The sequence below is a fragment of the Hydra viridissima genome, unplaced genomic scaffold (assembly GCF_058129835.1).
Source record: "Hydra viridissima isolate aposymbiotic clone 2 unplaced genomic scaffold, HvirCarnegie_v1 scaffold_1, whole genome shotgun sequence".
NCBI lineage: Eukaryota > Metazoa > Cnidaria > Hydrozoa > Anthoathecata > Hydridae > Hydra > Hydra viridissima.
The window spans coordinates 17,850,521-17,857,824 of NW_028324300.1; positions in this window are offsets into that span (position 1 = coordinate 17,850,521).

Sequence of the window (7,304 nt, forward strand, 5' to 3'; positions counted from 1 at the left end):
AAGAAAATATGAATACCTTTTCTGTTCATCTAGAGGCGCAGCCGTTTTCGAAAATGGATTTTTTTCTTGCTTATTCTAACTTTGTCTCTTAATGAATCTTTTGGTTAGGGTTTTCGTTCTGATGTGTCAAATTTTTCTGCGAATCGACTTTTCCACTCTACATTTTCATTTTTCATAATGCCAGTTTAAACAGTTGTCATGTTTATTAAAGAATGAATAGTTCTATAGTCTTTAACTAGATCATCCAAAAAGTTTATGTATTCATGAGTTGAATTGGTACTAATGTATTTCCTCTTTTTTGTTTTCATTGTACGAGTCCATTTTTCTACTACACTCAACTTTTACTCATTTTCTGTAAGGTGAAGTTCCAATAGATTTTGTAAACCTTTATTGTAAAATTCTTTACCTTTACCAACCCAAGTTTTACTTTATTTTTAATGAATAAATATATAAAAGCTTTGACAACAGTCTTACCAATTTTCTCTTTTAGAGGAATTAAGAAGCCGTTATCAGAAAAAACATTAATAACGGCTGGCAAGTATTTTATATCTTTGATAAGTTTGGAGAATGTTTGCATATCAATGAAATCAGCAGATCATATTTTATCCACACCATTAGTAATAACTTTTATGTTGACCTATTTTCTTTTCACTAAGCTAATATTGCATCTACCAATTGAGAAAAACTAGCCGCAAATGTACCTTGACTTGTGATTTACAAATTACTTACACCAAAGGTACCATGGCAAATGATTTACAAATTACTTATTGTTAATTATAAATTTATTATCCTCAAATAATTTCTTACAAATATCTCATTTGCTCCACTTTTGCTCAATGCTAACTCGTTATTTAATATTATTGAAATCTAAACATTAATGTCTTCCTCAAGTCAAGATCACAAATATCTAGATATACTGGTTTATTATATAAAAGCTTCTTTTTTTTCACTTGTTCAGTGACTTGGTTTTAAGCAATAATTTTACACTGTTTAAATTTTGGCTCTGCATCTAGTTTCTAAGCTTACATAACTAAGTATTTAATTAACTTGCATATTTCTAATGTTTTTCATGGTTTTTCAAAAATCAGCATTATTCATGAGCTCGAAGAAATCCTTTTCAAAATCTTTGTAGGCATTTGTCATTAACTTAGCATTCAAACCAATAAGATTCTTTAGCCAATGGCTTTCCTTAAATGTTATTGTTCTATGACTTTTTTCGACAGTAAAACGTAAACGTTGTTTTAATGTCCTATTAAAAAAACGTAAACGTTTTTTTAATTCCTGATGATAACCAATATAAATTATGTGATCATTCTTCAGCATCTAGATTGGATATAAATTTTGGAGGTTCATTTTTTATTTTATATATATATCCTTTGTACTTGTTATTAGCTTTGGCAAATTTTTTAGAAGCAATAACATTCCGAGAGCAGTGTTATACCATGCAGGATCCTAACCATACGTTTAACTTCACCTATCTTTATCATTCTCAAAAATATCACCAAAGAGTAAGATTTTCTGGTTGATTTTAAAAAAATGATATTCTCTAGAAGTTTTCATTCCAAACGTTTTTCGCGCTTTTGCTAATGAATCTTTTGCACGGAATGGATTTATTTGATATTTTTGATGATAACAGCTTACTCATCTCAATAATTAGACATTAGTTAATTATCGGGGAAATGTCCAAGTCCGCTTCTTCTGAGAAAAGTAGCTGTTTCACACATAGTTCAGCACCATATTTTTTTACTTTTTCTAAGCTCACTTTCACATTTTTCTTAATCAAATACGTTGATATATTTGGATTTTTCTTTTTAACATTTGTCTATAAAATTAAAATTTGTAGAATACTTAATACCAGTTTTATCAAAAACATTCTCATGGATGTTCGTCGTTTTGATATTCAGGATAAATTGTTCTCAATAATTTAGGAAGTGGTAATAATAAGCTACCTTATTTGACTTGGTTCATAAATGGAATGGTTCATATTTAACAGTGTGAATATTAAGAGATGTTATTGAGTTTAATAACTAACAAATACCATTTCTAATAAAGCTTGTAAAACTCTCAATAAAACGATGACTGATTGTATCATCTTAATACTAGTTTTATCAAAATCATACAAGTCATGTAAATCTGTAGCTTTTAAACTTTCATCTTAAAATGAAAACTTAGCATCTGTTTCAAAATAGTGAAATTCACCAGACATTCTTTGCTTTTTTCGTTATACATTTTAGAATCACTTTCACTTTTGGTTTTTGTGTTATTAGCCAGACAACGTTTTATGGTTGTTCTAACATATGACAAAAAAGAAAGAACATCATTATTTCACCATTAAGCTGTTGCACTACATCAACATCAATAGAAACATTTGCACATTTTTTCAAAGCAGATTTTTCACTTATGGTTGGAGATATTCTTAAATGCTGCTTTTGTTTGTTTTGCTTTTCTAATACCGTTTTAATCAGTTTTTTCAGCAACGGTAGGTCATTTTTAAATATCAATATTTTTCACATTTTTTACTTTCTTATCAACATCAACTAACCACATTCCAGACAATAACATTTTGTTTGTCTGAGGTAATTCCACTTCTTATTGTTTCTAATAACTTAAGAATGTTTTAGACGTCTGATTCTTTCGTGAATACCTCGATGAATCTATAGGTTTCTTTCTATTCTACGACCAACCGAAGTTTGTTTTTTTGTTTTCTTGAACCACTACCATTAGTGGTAGCTTGTCTTTTGGTGGTTCCATCGTGGAACATTCAGTATCAATAATAGCTCTTGCAATTCTACCTTGAAGTGAATGACCAGAAGGGTGTTTTACACACGAGATTATTCGAGAGCTAACTAGCGCACAGCGGCTGCTTTGTGCATTTTTCCGCCCCTTATCCCATCTCTTCACATGTGAAGCACAGGACATTCATCCCTGCGGCTGCGCAATAGTTTCGCGACGTGATTTAATTCTCGACAATTAAAGCATACTTCGAACTTAGGTGACTTTGTTCTCATAACGTTCCGGTTGGTGGTTGAAGCGGTGATATTCAGCTCATTCGCATTCTTACAATTCAAAGCGACCCTTAAAGTTCTCTTTCGTCGCCCTAAACCAAAATGACTTTGCTTCGGACAATCCAACCATAAATGCCTAGCGTACTACCTTGTCTGGCAACCTCGCCAGACACGTAAAATGTTTGAAATCCACCGAAAATACGTGCACTCGTTCCTCATCGTTCTTCGTTACGCTTGGAAAACAACTCACATACTTGTTTCGCTGCAACAAAGTTGCGCCATCCGACGTACCATTTTATTTTTTGAAGATTTCCGAGAATTTCTAGATGATTCCATCACGCTCGGTTAGCTTGTAGCTTTCTAACAGAGAACACAGAGTTGCATGTGTAAATCTTCTTTACTCAAAAAAACTCTCCTCTACATAAGTTTCGCATTCAATTTATACTTACCGAAAACATCTCAAATATGTTCATCAAAAACCGCTCAAACCAAATTTACAGGTTATCAAGGAAAACCAACTCAATTTACACTTTATGTAATTGCTTCCGCGTAAAAACATTGAAGCAAATAGGTTTGTTCAACAATCAGCTATGAATTTAATCAACTCAGTCTTTCTTAATTTTGAAAAACCAGTTAGGCCTAAGTTTTCTTCAACACTTCGTGCTTCAATTAAGATTGACTTTCCTAAGTAAGAAGGCATTATTTTATCTTGTTACAGAAGTTGTAAAACTATTCTTAAAAAAACTATTTTGTAATTTACCAGTGCTTTTTGCGTTAGGTAAATTTTAATTTCATACATTAAATGAAATTTTAAAGTGTTTTTAATGTCAGTTGCATATTTTTTATTCCATACACGACCATCCCAATACGATGACACTTTAGATCCTTTACCTATAAAGTGAGAAGCTTTGTGCAAGCTAGGAAATTTAATTTCTCCTCCAGTTTCAACTGATTTCAATGAGAATGATCATGTATTTTTTCATGATTCACTGAACCATTGATAAGATTTTAAAACAATGGATTTTCTTGATCATCAGATTTTTTTCGTTAAAGTTATAAAAATATTTAACTCTAAGCGACTCTACTTTTTTTTTAAATGTAACCATCATTTGATTTTGTTTTCTCCAAATATCCTCTTTAACTCTTCTAGTTATACCACTTTCCGTACCACTGTAAATAAAAAAGTTTTTATCAAGATACGAATCAGTGAAAAGTTATATATCTAAGTTTTTTGATATTTTCGGGAGAATTAAATTAATAACAAAGATCGGATATAACGTATACAAGATGACTTGTCAACTCTTCTTATAAATAAATGATAAAGCGAAAAGAATTAAGTTAAAAACAACAACTAAGAAAAGACGTACATAAGGAGACTTATTCAACCTGTCATTTAAATGAACTTTAAGCGAAATGAAGAAAAGTTAAAAAAAAAAACAACTGGGAAAAAACGTAAACGCGAAGACTCGTAAACGATAAAGCGAAAAGAAGAAAGGTTAAAAACAACGACAGGGAGAAGACTTATACACGATTATTCATCAACCTGTCGCATAAGAAAATGATAAAACGGAAAGAAAAGAAATTAAAAAGAAGTAAAAGACCTAAATACGAAGAAGACGTAACGACGTAAGACATAAAAGACGTAAACACGAAGACTCAACAACCTCCCATGTAAATAAATGATTAATAGGCATCGCAACAGAAAACAACCAAATGCTCAAAAAAAAGAGTTTCACGAGAGAGAGATGACGTAGTTTTAAAGAAAAGTAAGAGAGTTTTCAAGTAAGTTTTTAAGAAATCGAACAATACAGGTAGAGTAAGAGAGTATTATTTGTATTTTAAAAACGTAACGAACAAAAGGGTGTTAATCGTAGCACACTAATAGAACGTTTATTAAGTTGAGGACTGTAAACACAACCCCAATTCTTTAACGATTAATCCTTGACCATTCCTAACCAAACTATACCCAACCCTTCTCTTTCCTAACAAGTACATGCCATCAACCTCGATTCCAACCTCCATTTACCCTTCTACATAAACCAAGAACCCACACCTCTCTATCCCTTATATTTTACCATCATCATACAGACAATTATTAAAAACGCTCTTACGCATTACGTTTAATTAATTAGGTTTTAAACGACAAAGCTCATATTGGTGATTCGCAAAATGGTGCTTAGCGTTTATACCTTAAACTAACTTTCTCTCCATCAGACCGACATTTTACAAGTCTGTCAAATATAACACCTACAAAGGCTTGTGTATTCACTCGAACATTTGGTGAAAAGTAGCACCTCACATGAAAGTTAGTTGACTACATTCATGTAAGGGCTTCACAGATAACTACATGGAGCACAAAAGTAGAGAAAAAGGGTTATAAAATCAGATAGTGTAATGTCTGGATGGGATAAAATTTCATTCATTTTGTAAAAAACTAATCTGAATGAAAAAGAGTGTTCATAAACACGTCTAATTATTTGTCGTGAAAAATTAATATCATAGACAGCAGCAGGATATCTAATTGATATCCATGTGATGTAAACGTTTGCCACATTATCAAAAATAACAGGAGTCTGCAGCTGATGATTATCTTTATCCATTTAGGATCTAAATAAACTAGGTATCTCTGGTGATGACTTTACAGAGAGTCTTCAATTAAAGCATGATGATGCTCGCACTTATCACTGTTTAACTGGTCATACTGTCTAATTCTATAAACTAATGACTATTGTTTTTAAAAATATTAATTTTTCTTCTAATGAAGGTGTAGCTTGTGGCTTCCACTGCTATATTCTATCATTTTTTTCTTTTCCAGCAGTTTCTGCGTTGTATTTCACGATTATCAGACTTTTTTGTGAGTGAAATTGTACATAATAATAACCATTACAGAGTGTAATTGTACATAATAATAACAATTACATATTCCAATGAAATGGCGTAACCGTACTGTCAAACTAACTGCAGTCTTAGGACCTGGACCTTCAGTGAGAAAGGCTTGTCTTACAGCAAAACTAATAGTATCGGCTATAGTATTGCTGCTGAGGTATCTTTAATCAATTCTTGATTCAATCTGTGAGACTTTGAAAAGTCATCAGTATGTTAAAGCATAGTAGAAGTTCGATCAAGCAATTGTTTGCAGCAGAAGCATTATCATAATATATCAGCATTAGCATTATTATCATTATCAGAATTAACATTATTGCCGGTGCAGGTCCTCTTTTCGATCGAATGGATCTATTTAACTTCCGCACTAATCAACGCATTAATACCTTTTAAACCTGTTTTTAAGTCGTTCAACTTTTCATTACTTGAAGATTTATTCTTTGATATTCCAATTTTGCTATTCCAGTTTTCTATTCCAATGTTGTTGCTTGGATGTTAACATTTTAGATGCAGTTTATCTACCAGTTCTGTATATTGAAGCAGGCTAACAATTATTCATTCCTGCATTAACAGCTATTTTACTAACCACTAGCAATCAAATCTATCCAGAAATCCTTTTGAATCACTAAGAATGTAGCGTTTGTTATACCTTTATCAGTTGCTTTGGATTCATTTCAAATTTATTTTTGTTTGTTATTTCATAATGAAATTTTACTTGAACTAGGAGTTGTGAAATCTTTTTAAATATTTTTTCATTTAATTACATTTTTTGTTCACTTAATTCCCAAATACGTTTCATACCCTTCAGCAGTTTAAGTTTTATCATCTGACTTATTTATCATAACTAATTTCTAAAAGACTTTGAGTACCTTCATATCCTTTATCACATATTGTAATATTATCATTAGAAGTACAAACTTATACCAAGAGTTTAGTCAACTCTATTCGATGCAAATATTTTCAAATATTTAGCTCCTGTTGGTCCAAGAAGACTAAGTAAATCTTCATTTTAAATATAATATATAACCTCTCTCATTTCCGTCAAATTCTCTCTTTTAAGGAATTCTAGCAACACGAATATTATATTTGTAACTTCGATTGTTCTTTTTTCCAAAATGAAATCTTTTGTGATTTTCTTTTGATAGGGTATTTGCGAAGTGTTTTGAGTTTCGATTTTGTGTATGGATGTGGATATGCGTGAATGTTCTGTAAAATGAAAGGAATGTTGTTTGTTTTTACTTTGCATTTACTTTTTTGACGCCCTATTTTCCTGTTAACTCTAACATCAAAACGTGGTGATGTGTATATAGAGTAAGAAAAAATCATTGCGCACCACTTTCCTACTGGTTGACTGAAGTCATTAGATCACTGATGCCATCGCCTACATGCTCAGCTGTGCAAGCACAGCCTCACAAA